At 40.0% G+C, this 16,482-nt stretch overlaps 1 protein-coding gene across 3 annotated transcripts in view; it reads left to right on the top strand.

The window, feature by feature from the left end:
- The window catches only part of Adcy8 (adenylate cyclase 8), a 208,214-nt gene that overhangs the window by 29,316 nt on the left and 162,416 nt on the right, over positions 1 to 16,482 (top strand). The window lies entirely within an intron of this gene.

Consider the following 16,482-nt stretch of genomic DNA (forward strand, 5'->3'; position numbering starts at 1 on the left):
ACAGAGGCGCTCTCTCTCTCTCTCTCTCTCTCTCTCTCTCTCTCTCTCTCTCTCTCTCTCTCTCTCCCTCTTACCCTAATTCATAGGAATATAAACTCCAGAAGGATAAAAATCTGTTCTGTGTCCTCACATCAAGGGATCCCACCTGGCACATTGGTTACAGACAACCAGCCAGTGCTTGCATTAAAGTTGAAATAGATTGTGATAAGGAAAGTCAAGATTGCATTCTGACTCTCGTTCTCTAAAAATTCTCAGTCATCGAAGCACCCTAGGCAATTGAGAAAGAATTGCAAAGAGAACATACGTCTTCCTTCTTCCCCATTCGGTGTCCACCAGAAACCACAGACTCCCTTTCATTCCCTCAACCAAGCTAGTTCACTCCGTCAACACACATATTTCAAAGTCTGCAGCATGATTAGCCTTCAAGCTGCAAGAGGGAGCGGTCCGGGTTTATTTTGCTCACCCACTGATAACCCTAGCACACTGTCCACCCTACAGCAAGCACTCAGTTTGTACATGAGTATGGATGAACAGGAAGCCAGAGAAATGCAAGCATCATGCAAAGCTCTAGAGGTAGAAAGGCCATCATACATAGCCCAGGGCTAGTTAGTAGCATGTCAGACAGTGACAGGGCTCTGCACAGATGGTGTCTATGAGATGAGGAGGAACAAACGGTTGACCCAGTTGGATCTTGACCTCCATTAGGTGAGTAGGTTCTTACAGGACAGATAGTGGAAGGAGCTCTGAAGAGCCCATGCCAAGACAATAGTGTGGTTTCAACAAGAAAGGAAGGTGAGGGAGAGGTGAGTCTGGGGAAAGCAAAAAGATAAAGGATGAGGCTTAAGAGGTCGTTAAAAGGAAGGTTCCAGATAATTTTTCTTCTCTATTTCTATTCTTGCTCTAAATACATCATCTTTTGTCTGACTACTTTGCTTCGCTGAACCTTATCTCTCTGAAGTGTGCCAAATAAGATCCACTCTAGCCATTCCAGCAAGTCTTCCCATAATTTGCCCATATTCAAGTTTCCTTCTTAACCAGCGTACAGCCATCACCATAAAACTCACCATGGCCAGGCTAAGAGATAAAGATAGAAAATAATTAACTCAGTATCTTTAATCGCTTATTGTTTCCCAACTGTTGACTAGTTTCTTAGGAATTCCTACAATACTCCTAAAGCCTCCTGTTCAAATTCATTTCAAATGGACTCTAGGGGACGTGAATCCAGCTAGCACCAGTGTTATGGTATCGAGTGACCTGGGCATGGCTGAAGTCAGTCTGGTTTTGGTTCTTATCACAGCTGGATTCTCAGCAGCATTAAATAAACATGGCCATCAGCAGCCTTCCCCTCACTCACTCTCTCCATGGCACCTTTGGATCCCTGATCCCTGAGTTGAAAACTGATGGTCCAGTCTACTTACAATTCTTTACAAGTAGGCATTGTATATCCTGTTTCCTTTGCTTGATCCATGAAACACACAGACATACACCACAGTTGGCCCAGCCCCACCTTCTTCCTCTGCTGTCATTCCAGAGTGTCAGAGGTGCTGAGGGCCAGGGGTCAATAAGTGTTTGGTTTTTGATTTTGGGGTTTCTTTTTCAAATATTTCATGAACAAATCAGTCATTATTTTAGGCTTTCCTAAACACATAGTTATTTTCCCCTCTATTCTCCTGTTCATCTTCTGCTTCTCCTCCTTCCCTGCTTTTTCTTCTCCTTCCTTCTCAATTCTTTAAAAATATGTATGTCATTCTTAGGTTGCCAGCTTCCCAGAGCCTGATTTACTATCCTGTGGCTGGTGGGCCCATGCATGAGATCAGGAATGAGAGTTCCCTTTTCAGGATTGGAAGCAAAGCTGCAGCAAGCATAGGTAATTTGGTCATCCTAGTGCCACTTGCTAGGTCTATGACATTGAGCAGTTATTTAGCATTTATGAGGTAATAGCTTACCATTATTTAAACACAGATCATCCGTTAAAGTAGTATTTGAAAAATTCAAAGTACAATGTCTAAAACGTGTCTGGGTGTGTAAACAACCTCAAGATAGCTTATCAGGAGGCTGGAAGGGCTCTCTGAGCTCCCAGTCTGGAGACACTCTTGGAATACTCAGCCACTGCTATGTTTACCTCTCTGAACATAATGGCACATATACTTATAACACGTTAATGGTTTTCGATTTGTACTATGGCCTATTAAATATCTCATGTAAAAATTATCAACTTCATTTTTCACCTGGTCTATTTTCTAAAGATTTGTTTATACCCTTTATTTCTTCTCCACCACTAGCCTTCCTATTTTTTTCAGTCTTTACCAATTTTATTTCCCCTGACTATTATAGCTTTTAAAAACTCCATATTTAAGAAAATCTACTATTCCTACTTTTTTAATCTATTTGTGTGTGTGTGTGTGTGTTTATATCTATATCTGTGTTTGTGTGATATCTTTGGAAAAGACTACATCTTTCCATTTTTGCCACCTACCTGGATGTTAGTCTTTGAGCTCAAGATGTTCCCATGGTTCATTATTATTAGTCCAGCATGCCTTATCTTTTCTTCTGTTTTCTATGATTTTTCTTGCTTCTTTAAAGTTCAGGAACCTTTCAGACTTCATTATGTGTTATTTATAATTCCTTATCCAAATCACAAAGTGCAGGCAGGAAGCATGGCCACATAACCGACAGCTGGAGGGAGAGTCCACAGCCCCAGGAGAGGATGCTGTCAGGGACATTATCCTCCTCCCTGGTCTCTGCAGACTCCTGCAGATCCTCTTACACACTCACTCCCTCCTCTTTATTCCCTGACTCCTCAAAGCATTTAGTCATGGTCAGGACCACTCCTCATGCTATACCTCAACTGATTTCCTGAAATAAAAAAAAATGTGGTCATGCCACTTGCTTGATCAAGTTCAACGGTGGCAGAAGACACAAAGGAAACAATCATAACTAGGGGTATCTCCCTGGGAAAAGAGAATTCAAAGCCACCAACAGATCCTACTTCTCTCCAGTAAGAGCAACTGTTAACAAGAAGACAGGAGGTAATAAACACTGTTTGTGGGAAGGTGAACTAGTCTAGCCACGATGGGAAACAGTGTGGATGCTTCTCAATAAATGAGAGCAAGCAGAACTGGCAGGAAATCGAGAAATCCCAATAGTGCTTCTACACCCGGGGAAAGCAACTAATCACGATGAAGAGGCATCCGTGCCTGCATGCTTATCGCGGTGTTATTCGGAGTAGTCAAGATACAGAAAGAACCTAAGAGTCCATGAACAGAACAGGGGACACAGAAAAGGTAAACTATTTTCACAACATAAAAGACGGCTGAAGTCTTGTCATTTACAAGGATATGGATAAACATGGAGGAAAGATAACTGCCACTTCACATCACTCGGGTAGACTTTTGAAAGACTTTATCTCAACAGTTCAGAGTAGAAGACTGGTGTCACCAGAGGTTGAGAGCAATGAAAAGACAAATTTGGGGAGACACTAGCCAGTGGATGCAATGTTAGATAGGAGAAGTAACTTCTGATGTTTGATTGCCCCGTAAGGCAACTATAATGACCATATGTTGTTTGATTTAAAATATCTAAAAGGGAAAATGTTAAATATTCTTACCACAAAGAGACGATAAAAGTTCGACATAATGAATATTCTAATCATGCTAACGTGCTAATTATGTATTTCAAAGTACCACATTGTATATGTAAATATGCAATTATTTTGTATCTATAAAACATGACAATTTTAGGGCTAGAAAATGGCTTAGGACTAGACGTTTCCTGAGGACATATACCACACAAGTGTATTTACACCGGATAGGGAGTTCATGACATACAAAAGTATGGATACCACCAAAGTCCAACGGGTGAACCAATGAGTTTTCTGGTGTTAGTCGGGAATGTGGAGGAGGGTTACTTACAGGAATAGAAACACCTCAAAGACAGATGTATCAGAAAAATCTATCCCCACTGGGTGACAAATCCCAAAAGCTGGGAACCTGGAGCACACTGCACGGCCTGCAGGTGACTCAAAAGGTTGAACAGTGTCCTCCCTAAGTGACTCACTTGATCTAAACCTCTTATAGTCAGTTTGGCACGTCTCTGCTTCTTCCAAGCACTTGTCTGGTTCAGTGTCTTCTTTGTAGCTTAGTTCCTCTGAGAGAAACTCTAAGCAGTCTTTATTGTTTACCGTAGATGGGCACTTCTGTGTCTCAGCAGCTGCTCCCAAATAACAACAAGGAGGCTTAATAGTAATTATAAATGCTCGCCTAATACATCAGGCTTGTTGCTAGCTATCTCTTACATTTTAAATTAACCCATATTTCTTGTCTATGATCTGCCTCGTGGCTTGATACCTTTTCCCAGTATGACAAATACACCTCTTTCTCTCTGCATCTCCCCCCGCCAATTCTGAAAGACTCCTCCTTCTCTTCTTCCTCATTCCCTCTTTTTTTCTGCAAGTTTTACCTAACCTCTACCTATCCAGCTATTGGCCAGTCAGCTTCTTTATTAACCCAATCACATATTCACACAGTATAGAGGAATACTCCATGGTTTACTCTTGGGAGGGAGGGGCCAAGTGAATCTGGTCAGTTTTGGGGACTTCCTGAAGCTATTTTGAGTTGTTTTACTGCTGGTGGGAGTCAGATTCATTTATTTAGCAACAAGGGGAATCTTATATACCCTCCGGAGCATCTCCTAGTCATTCCAATCTGTTGACATCACATGGTCGCACCTCATTGGCTAGGCACAATCAGGATCTCTGACACCACCAGGCAGACTCTGGGTTGGCTTGTTTGTCAGCCTGGTAGGCCTTAACTTCCTACAGTTTCCCTTCTAGCTTAAGGGGCTTGCCAGCAGTACAGAATGTTTCAATCTTGAAGGAAATTGCTACACAACAATATGCAAAGTTATGGGTTATATGGTATGGATATGAAGGGCTTCCTACTGGCCCACATGCTGAGAGTTTAGTCTCCAGATAGTGTCATTACCTGAGATGCTATGGAACCTTTAGAAAGTGGAGCCCAGCCTCGTGAAGTTTGTCACTGGGGGAATGAATTTGAAGATTATACCTGCTTCCCAGTCTCTTCCAAACCCTTGCATGCCCCTGGCATGTGAGAAGCCTCCAATTTTACACATTCTGGAGCAATAATGTTGTTTCACAATGGGTGAGAATCTATGGGGACAGACTGTGGGCTGACAGCTCTAAAACTATGAGCCCAAAGCCATCTGTCCTTACTTGAAGTCATTTCTGTCAGCAATTTGCCACCAGAAAACTGACTGACACATTGAGCATCTGCTCTCCACTCGGCATCTCTGCTTCTTAGAGTCAAATGTTGTCTCCTGTCACTCCTATGAGAAAGTTGAGGCTCAAAGGGACAAAGTGCCTTGCCTAAGTTTACCTAGACGGGGCATAGTCAAGCTTAAGCTTGTAAACCAGATGTGTATTCCCGACACTCCAGCATCTGGCAGCTACAAAGTTATGAGTGGGAGCTGATTCACTTGCTTTGAAAGAATCCCCACCTCAACCTCCCCTAATGCCCAGAGTCTGAACATCCCAGGAGAGTGTGGAGACTGTCACCACCACTGGATTTCCACTTTTACACATCCCCGTTCATACTTCATGTTCCCCTTCCGTAGCACTGCCTCTGTCTGAGGTATCTCTGGTAATGGTCCTGTGAGCATCTCCATGAGGACTTGAGCCCATTAGCAGCAAGGCCTGGATGTGGGCATCTTCTCCCACAAGACTGGGTTTGGAGAACCCAGGTGGTGACCATGGCTCCTGAATGTCCTGAGCTGTTTTCCTAAGAGCCAGTTGCTCTCAGACCCTTGTCTTACCCTAAATGTAGATGATACAATGTTCCTGGGGATGCTTTTGTGAGAAGAGATAAAAATGAAACTTCTGACAGGCACAGGGCTTAGTTCACCCTGAAATGCTGCATGAATATCTGAAATGAAATATAACCAATCCTCAGCCATGCTCACGAGCCCTTTCCCTGCCTTCATCCGCTTATTTCTAATTTCTTAGAGCCACTGGGAAGTCAGTTCTTTCTTCTGGGCTGTGCAACATGCACCCCTCCCTTTCATCAGCTTCAAGAGTTAAGCCACAGGGTTAGTGTGATAGTTCAATTTATACATTAGAAACTAAGTTTAGCCCCCCCCACACACACACATACACAGCCTATGCTCAAAAAGCAAAAATAAAAATAAAACTCACCATGATAGTACAGGATTGTAACACCAGTGGGGAAAAAATAAAAATAAAAACACAGAGACAGGCAGATCCCTGGAATGCACTGACTGGTTGACCATCCAGCTTAGCCTACTTGGAAAGCTCCAGGGCAATGATAAAATAAGAAACACTATCACAGTTAAGGAGACAGCATCTGCAGAGCAACAGCCAAGGTTGTCTTCTAGCCTACACAAGTACACACACACACACACACACACACATGAACACTCCCCCCACACACTTGCGCACAAATACACGCACATACAAATGCATACGTGCACACACATGCACATTTCCTACACACACATTTGCACACAAATACATGCACATACAAATGCATTCATGCACACACATGCACATTTCCTACACACACACATTTGCACACAAATACACACACAAGAATGCATTACAAAAATGAGCACAGGAATAGTACAGCGTGACCTGAGGACACTGATGCTCGGCGTGTTGACGAAGTAGATCTTGTCTGTGTGGATGCGGTAGAGGCTCTGAGGTGGGCTGGTAGAGCATCACAGCTACAGGCTCAGGCTGTGTTCCCTGTCACCAGGATGCAATCCTCACCTCTGCCACTCACTTCCTTCGTTGTCACAGGACAAATGATGGTGCAAAATCCATACAAGAATATATTGGAAAACACCCAAAAGCAAGTTCAACAACACCAATTTGCCACATGTCTTTTTGTTATTCCATTTCTAAAGCTCTTAAGTAAAGCTAACATGGGGGACAAACTCAGCTGTCATCTACTTTTCATAGACTCAGAACACTTTCGTGGAATTGTTTCTTATCTGCTGTGAATGGGAAGCTTAAACTCAAGATGTTCTGTGCAAAGTGTCTACTGCAACAAGAATCCAGGGCACCAGCAAACACAACTTTTGAGTGCAGAGAAAAGAAAAGTCTGAGAGATCCCTAGGGCTACCCCTTCTCTTCGCCAACCCTAGAGGACAGGGTTTTAACCATTACCCATTTAACGCTGGACATCAGTGGATCTTTCTTGAATGACAACATTTAGATCAAGTGGTACAGATGATTCTGAGTCTCTTCCAAATGGCCCACACTGTGGCTGCCATCCCAGAAAGGATGTGAGGTACCCAGCTTCCTGGAGATTATTTCTAGTTCCTGTGGTTGGAGAAATGAACTAGTCAAAGGGAAGAGAGGGTCCATATTTGGATGAATTTATGGAAGGCTTTTCACATCAAAGTGACTGATGACCTATTACCAGTAATTAGAAATCTAGACCAAAGAGGTGGGCAATTGGTATCTTCTCAAATGAGGGTATGAGATGCAATACATGCTTACAGAACTCAGGCAAAGTGGGCTCAGGGCTAAGACATGGAGCCTCAGTGGATACAGTCTCGGTCCCTGGAGAATTCAGACTTTAGGATACATTTGATGAATGTATGCAAAGGAGACCAGAAATCTGCCAAGCTAATCTTCAGTTCATTTATGGAAAGTAGATTCCAGTCGTTCAACCTGGGAGGCTGTCCTGGCAGATTGACTTGGAAGCTTTCCAAATTAGGGACCAGAACACCTGTCAGAGATCTGCATCTTCAATTCCCCAGGAGATTCCAAGCAGAGTAATTCCTATGACTGGCATCAGCTTTGTCTCCTTCCGTTTTCCCATAATCCACACAAAGACCCATGGGTGAGGCCTGTTCCTTTGATATATATGAAAAAAATTCAGCCACATTTCAATATCTCCAATTATCCCCCACACTCACTCAGGACTAAGCCAAGAATCGTTCCTCCATGCGGCTTTTGAAAGATAAATCTAGCTTGTCTCTCTGGCTCCATCCTTTTATACTGCAATCTATTCCCAGGTATTGCGACCTTGAACATATAAATAAGCCACATTTTCCACTGTTCAGAGCTCTCAGGCATTCCAACCCTTAGGAGAGAAAGGTTATTGGTATTAGCATGTCTCAGGCCCTAACTGTTCTGTCAAGTTATGACCTTTCAGAGTTCGCCTGAAAGAGAGTCCCTCAACTTTCCCCTCTAGCAGGTCTACCTTGTGCTGCATAATGAGATTCTGTTTCTCAGAGCCTTTTCCCACTCTGTTCTTCCTTCTTGAAATGTCCTTCCCCAGCATCCTCATAACCAGCTTTTCCTTTCTCCTCTGCTCAATACTCTTTTCTATTCATCGATTGATTAATTTACAGATCAAATGCATGTCGTGATGTGCATAAGGAGGTCAGAAGACAACTTCTTGGAAATGGTTTTTCTTCTCCCACCCTGTGAGTCCTGATGATCAAACTCAGGGTGTCAGGATTGGGTGCAAGTGCCTTTATGTACTCAGTAATCCCATTGGTCCTCAAATGTTTTCTTATTGTAGAACCTTTTCTAACTTCGTAGAAGTTAGCAACGCCACTATCTTCTTCATTATGCCCTATTGTTTTTTTTTTTTTTTGTTTTTTTTTTTTTTGTTTTTTTCGAGACAGGGTTTCTCTGTAGCTTTGCTGCCTGTCCCGGAACTAGCTCTTGTAGACCAGGCTGGCCACGAACTTCCAGAGACCCGCCTGCCTCTGCCTCCTGAGTGCTGGGATTAAAGGCGTCCGCCACCACCGCCCGGCTGCCCTATTCTTTTACATAGTGTTTTATTATGAAAAGCACTGTGACCACTATGTATTATTTTTTGGCTTCCTTGTTAACTGTGTCCTGTTCCTATAAAGGGCTCTATCTTCTTTGAATACTACTAATTCATAAGATTGTGTCAGATCTGAGCCATCACTGTGGTTAGAGTGAGGACCAGAGTTCAGATCCCCAGAGTCTATACAACTGTTAGGTAGACTTGGTAGCCCATCTGTAATTCCAGGACATCAGAAACAGAGATAGAAAATCCCAGAAGCAAGTTGGAGAGGCTGGTTAACTGTATTCACATCAGCAAGTTCTGGGTTCAAGTGAGATACCCTGCTTCAATAAATAAATGGAATACCATCAAGAAAGACTCATAAAGGTAACCAGGGCCTCCATACCTATACAAACGCATGTGCATACCAACATGCATCCACACACATATGCACAGGCATACATACACGAACCCATATCACAATTCATACAGGTGAGAAAAAAGAAAAGGAAAACTTTTTCACAGTCATAGCTCTTGCTCCATAAATAATCATGAATGGACACATTAGTAGAGGTAAGTAAAGTTTATAGATACGTAAGGGTAAATAAAATATTGATTCATGGTATTTCTTCAACATCTAATGTTTGGCATACTAGCTCTGAGTAAGAGGTGCCTTAAAGATACAGTGAGAGAGCAGGAGCCCGGGTTGAGCTGTGTAGTTGGATAGATCACAAAATACAACAAATCTGAGACAGCACTCAGAAAAAGCACTAACGGGCCACTCCTTAAAATGCCACCCCCAAATGCCATAGCCACTAAAAAGTAGCATTTACCTCATCACAGTAGCATAATAATAATTGAATGATTTAGATATTCTTAGATTCTTATTAGATAGCATTAGACAGATTAGATTACATGATAACAAAATTATTTGTAAGATCAATGACATCCAGACGCTGAGGGCCTGTGGAGGATGGCTTGCCTGTGGACTCTATTCTTTTCTTCTTGCATTTTCCTTTACTGAAAATGTTCCTGTCTATCTTATTTTCCCCATCTAAAGTCTCATTTCACACTTAACTCAAACCTACTGGCATTAGTTTTGCTACATAACCATAGGTTACTCACTCGATGAATTTTCCCCCAATAGCTGACCATTTAATCTTTTAGCAACATCTTTCCTCTTTGACATATGCATATCATATGCAAGCCCAGTATGATTTTGATCATGTATGTCTATAACATGTACTTTCATTTTTCCAGTAATTTTCAATTGAATATCTCTATTGGTACAATTTTAAGTATTATAACATAAAGGCATTTGTTACTGTGGTTGGTCAAGACCCACTGTAGTCACTTTTGTAGAAAAATGTATTTGATATTCATAAAATCATTCATGAGAATAGCACATGGCATGTTTAGTGCAATATTTTTTAAACTGCAAAGCAAGTTGAATAGTATTTATATAGCTAATGATAGCATTCCTTTACTGAAATGGCTCCTTCAAAGCTCTTCTAAATTCACTCACCGTCTAGCACATTTGCTATATTAGCATTTGTTAGGGATATTGTTTGATGTCTTTACATTTATCACTGTTACTTCCAAACCATCATCATTCACCCATATCTTGTAAATGATGATTAGTGGTACATAAGGAAATTATTCATTAATTGATGTGGCCATTCATCAAATACTTAGCACATAGAAATACAGAACAATTCATAGACTCATTGTCAAGCAGTAAAGTACTGTGCAAGGCAGTGGGTATCAGTCAAGCTGAGCAACTATCACATCTGTATTGTGGGAGTAAAACAATCCAGTGTGGCTTATAAACATCAGCCAATCAGGCAAGCAAATAAGTATGTAATTACAATTAGTGATGAACACATAGGCTGCAAGAATCACAAATGTCAGGGAAATCTGACTATGATAAAGTGGGAAACTATAATAAAACTAGAAACTGGCAAGTAAGAGGAATCAGCAAGACAATAAATCTCATGAGAGGTGCCCGAAAGTAGAAGGAACAATGCAGGCAGGCTTAAACTCAAATGACTTTTAACTCAGAATTGACTCCAGATGGAAACTGAGTCACATGTGGGTTCCCATAGAAAAGTCCAAAAAAGGAAAAAACATTAGGGAGTATCAGAATCCATGTAGATGCTGGTATAGTATAATAAGTATACTAGCTATACTTTTAAATAAACCCTTCACTACCAATAAACCCTTCACTGAGAACACAGACATGGTATCCAAGGCACAAGCTGGCCAGCCAGACTAGCCATATCTGTAGTAATAGGAGCGGCGGGGCTATGTCCCCGGCACCTGGCCGACCACATGGCTAGCTCTAGCTTATGCCCCGAAATAATTACACAGAAACTGTATACTTTTAAACACCACTTGGCCCATTTCTATCTAGCCTCTTCTAGGTTAGCTCTCGCACCTGGACTAGCCCATTTCTAATAATCTGCTGTAGCCCACGAGCTGGCTTACCAGGAATGATCTTAACCTGCGTCTGCCTGGAGTGGGAGAATCATGGCGACTCACTGACTCAGCTTCTTTCTCCCAGCCTTCTGTTCTGTTTACTCCTCCCACCTATGTTTTAACCTATGAGGGCCAAAGCAGTTTCTTTATTGCTTAACCAATGAAATCAACAGATTGATATATGACACTCCCACATCACATATCAGGTAGCTCTGGCTTCAGGTAAGAGGCTCTGCCTTGAACAAAAAATGTGGAGTGTGACCAAAGAAGATTCCTAATGTCAACTAGTATTTCCCTTTATATATGAACATGTATGCATGCTCATTTACACATTATGCATGCAAATACACATCTGCAAGCATGCACACACACACACACCATGCACATACGTATAAAAAAAGGAAGAAAAGTAATTGTCAGGCTTGTATATCTTGGTCCATACCTAATCTGGACTTGGGTATCACTATACAAGTTTAGTCTTGACTTATAGACACTCATCCATGGTACTGTGGCTCTTCATTTTCTGCATTATTGGTCCATGAGTGGATAGGAATGTGCACAGTTTTTCATGGGGACCACAAGCTCTCCAATAAATGCACAGGGACTTCATACTAATTATAAATGCTCAGCCAATAGCTTAGGCTTGTAACTAACTAGCTTTTACAACTTATACTAAACCATATTTCTTATCTACACTCTGCCACAGGGTGGTACCTTTTTTCAACACAGCAGGTTCATCTTGTTTCTCTCCACCTGCTTTCTTCCTCATGCTCTCTTTTTGCTCACAAGTCCCACCTAACCTCTACCTGCCCAGTTATAAGCCAGTCAACTCTTTATTAACCAATGAGAGTAATACACATTCACACTGTACAAAAAGATCATTCCACAGTACGGGAGTGCAATCAATTTTATTTTGACTTGGCACCCTTGTGAAACTCTTCCTTATCGAACAATTTTACTGCAGAGACTGCAGGAATTTTCACACCTGTCGTCCTCTCATTTGAAAATAGCAATGGCATGATTCTTCTAATGCTCTTCCTTTCGAAACGTCTCGTGAACTTAAGGAATTCCAGTGGGCGTGTTGGTTTGTTTCCTCAGAGTGGCCAGGACGTGAGAATGGTATTGTAGTGATAACATGTAGTTATAATATGTTAATAAATGATTTTCAAACCATTAATCAAACACTTTCAACCTTTTACTGAATGCCATATTGCTTCAAGTGTTTGTGTTTCTGTTGACTCTAATATTCCACTTTGTGGTTAGAAAAGTTGGTTTTCTGTTCTGAGAAATTCATCTATAAAAAAACTATTGAGTTTTACCCATGCTTTTTTATGAGTTTTATGAGATATTTATGTATGTGTGAATATATCAGATTTAATAATGTTAAATTATCCACAAATTCTTAGAAAATAAAACCTCAGTTTAGTCAAGTTATCTTTTCTATATATTTACAGCTTCAATTATTTGTTGTTATTATGTCTGAAAATTCACCTACTCATGATTATGTACAAAATTGAAACCGCTGTATCTTAACTAATATTTTCAGCTTATCAACATTATACTAGTCCAAGGGAGACACCGTGACATACATCTGCAATCCCAGCACTCAGAAGACTAAGGCAAGAGAATTGCAAGTTCAATGCCAGATCTCTCCAAAATAAGACAGCCTCATAAACTGAGTTGGGGAACCTTCATTACTTCTATTCTTTGGAATAGATAAAATGTTTAGAATTTTTATCTCACAATTGTTTCATAGTTATCTGATGAACCTATCAGAGTTTGTAGACTCCCTTGTGGGAAGAGTTTTAATTATGGTTATACGTATTTAATTTTCCCCTCTTTTTTTGATTCAACTTCAGAAACGACGCACTTTCAGAAACATCTTAATTATATTTGAGATCTTCTCACAATAGACTCCATAATTAGCATTATTATTTATTAAATTTCTCAAAGCCTTTAATTTCCTGGTTTTTTAATCCTTAATACTGATCTTTTATACTTTTTCTCTTTACTCAACTTGCAAAGAAGTGTTTCTGTTTTACTGTCCTTGGCAGAAAAGAAGCAATCAAGTTTATTGGTCCTTTAGACTTTATCCTTTTTTTATTTCATTGCTTGTTCCTATTGTATTGCTTTTTCCTTATATATACCTTGTGTTTATTCTGGGGCTTACTTTGTTTTATTTGGTTTGATATGATTTTGATAATTCTTTATGTTTAAGTGGCCAGCACATCCATCTTCAACCTCTTTTTAACTACTAACTAGTAGTTTTGTTCTACTAGTTTAACAGTACTACTAGTTTTGTTCTGTGATATTTTCACTGTCCCCCAGCCATCATTTTTCATTACAAGATTATGATGTATTCTTAGATCAACATGATATATAGATTTTGTATATTGTTTTTAATTTTAAGCACATGGTATTTTATGATTACTCTTAGTACATTGCTTTGTCACTTGATGGCATTATAGCTATATCAGTTATTTTTCTGTTGCTGTGATAGAACATTAGGGCCTATTTGGGTTTATGGTTCCAGAGCTTTAGGGTCCCGTGGAGAGCACAAAGCAACAGGTGACAGACATGGCAGCTGGAGCCGAACACTGAGAGCTGAGGACTGCCTCTACGGTCACACACAGGAGGCAGAAAGAGTGACCTAGGGATGGCACAAGACTTTCGAAACCTCAAAAGCCTACCATCAGTGACATATTGCTTCTAGAAAAGCCCTACCTCTGTAGTCTACTCAAACAGAGCTGCCAACTGGGACAATGGATTTAAATAACTGAATTTGTGGGAGCCCATTCTCATTCAAACCACGACAGCAGTCATTCACTGGGTTTGTTTGATGGCAGTTCTTTAAAATCTGAAGAGGTTAGCTTCTCTTAAGATGTGTCTGCAGTTTTCAATGTTTTTCTGTGAAGAACTTCAGCTACCTAATTCTTTGATACTATACTCCATTTAACAATAATTAATTGAAAGAATTAGCTCAAGCTTTTTAATTATTTTATTTTATATTTGTATTATTTATTTTTATTTGTTTTGGTTTTTTTGAGATGGGATTTCTCTGTGTAACAGCCCTAGCCATCCTGGAACTAGCTCTTGTAGACCAGGCTGGCCTTGAACTCACAGAGGTCTGCCTATCTCTGACTCCTGAGTGCTGGGGTTAAATGCATGTGTTACCATGTCTTTTTTTTTTTTGATACAGTAACTTCATAAAATAGATCCCTATGATACTGATCTATAAATAATTACACATATTTTATTACATTTTGAGACTATATTATTAAATGTGTTAAAATTCAGAATTTACATTTTCCTGATACATTGGATACTTCTCTCTTATGTAGTGAATGCACTTATCCCTAGTAATACTCTTTTTTAAAATACACAGTATTTGTTTAACACAACTAACTTAATTTTGTTAGAAAATTTTAGAATTTTTATGTAAGTGTATTTAGGAACATCTCATCAATAAAATAGATTACATCTTCCTATTTAATATGGAAATAATTCTGATATTGGAAACTAGATCCCCAATGTCTAATTTTGTCCTACAACTGTTTACAAGATTGGTTTTGGCTTTTAGCATTTGGCCTTTTATGTGTACAGGCGTATTTTGTCCACATTTAGCTTATATGGACTTTACTGAGTTTCTTGAATCTGAAATTGCTTCCATAAAAATTGGTAAAAACATTGGTTCTTTAAACAACTTTTCTGCCACAACTCCTTTTCCTTTGACAATCTAAGTCATAGGCATGTTGGGATTTTCATTATTGTCACCCACATTATTAAAGCCCTTAAAAGTGTTTTTTTTTTCCTCAAGAGGCATTTTCGCCTGATGCTTATCTTATGAGCTGCCTTAACACCATTCAGAATTTGTATGCGTTTTCTGCTTCTCTGCTTACTCCCTGTCTTTTCATTCCTCGCTAGCATACTTGCCCTTGTCTTTAACTGAACAGTTAAAAGCACTGCAGTGAATTTTGGCTGCTAGTTCTGGCATCTGGCTCCAGTCAGAACAGGTGTCTCTGTTGATCATCTTATCTCAGGAGAGGGAGAGATATACAGCTCTTTCTAGGCTTCATACCTTTATAGTGTGTTTGGGAAATTGTGAGTAACTGGTAAGCTTTATCATCATCTGGAACTGGTGGGGTTTTTTATTTGGTTGCGTTTTTGTACATGTCTAAATTAATTGAAATCAAATGAAAATCTTTGCCTCTTGATCTGTAGTCCCAATCTCAGTTCTGATCCTTAATCCTCAATTCAATCACTCTTTATCTACTCCGTGCATACGTCCTTCAGGAAACGGTTTATCTAATAACTTTGGGAACCAGGAGGGCACTTCAATGGTAGAATACTTACTTAGCATTCCCCAGGTTCATTTTTTTAGCCACATCCCAAATATTAGATTCCTTCACAGGTTCTCTTCATTTAATGATTCATTCGTTTATTTATTTTTAAGATACAGTCTCAAAGAGTAGCCCAGGCTAGCCTCAAACTTGCAGCAGTCTGTTGTGAGGTATTTGTACATGCTGTGAAAATATATTGCTATGATTGGTGTAATAAAAAGCAGAATGACCAATGGCTATGCAGGAGGTATAGGTGGGATTTTGGAGAAAAGAAAGGAAGAGAAGGAGGAATTTAGGTGTTCAGGAGATACCAACAAGCCATGGAGAGAGTTGAATATAGAGAATGAAAGAAAAATAAAACATGGATGAATAGAAATGGGCTCATTTAAGTTTTAAGAGCTATTAGGAACAAGCCTAAGCTATAGGCTCAGTTTTCATAATTAATAATAGGTCTCCATGTTGTTATTTGTGAGTTGACAATCCAAAGGAAAGTCCAATTATAGCAATCCTTCTACCTTAGCCTCCTGACTGCTGGGATTATAGACATGAGTCATCATATCTGCCTCCTTTTGGGAATTCTTTCTTTGTGTTAGCCATTATGTGCTGGTGTTTCGTTGTTGTTTTGTTTTATTTTTGCCTTGAGTTGATGACTAGTCATGATTCTGTCAAAAAAACATTAGAGCAGTAGTAAAAACAGCACATTTACTAATAAATAGTGAATGCGTGCTCTGTGGTGACATCAGAACACAGCACATTCTGCACACTCTGCAGGGACATCAGAACACAGCACATTCTGCATGCTTTGCAGTGACATCAGAACACAGTACATTCTGCATGCTCTGCAGTGACATCAGAACACA

This window comes from Microtus ochrogaster, chromosome 15, assembly GCF_000317375.1.
Source record: "Microtus ochrogaster isolate Prairie Vole_2 chromosome 15, MicOch1.0, whole genome shotgun sequence".
In the NCBI taxonomy this organism is placed as follows: Eukaryota; Metazoa; Chordata; class Mammalia; order Rodentia; family Cricetidae; genus Microtus; species Microtus ochrogaster.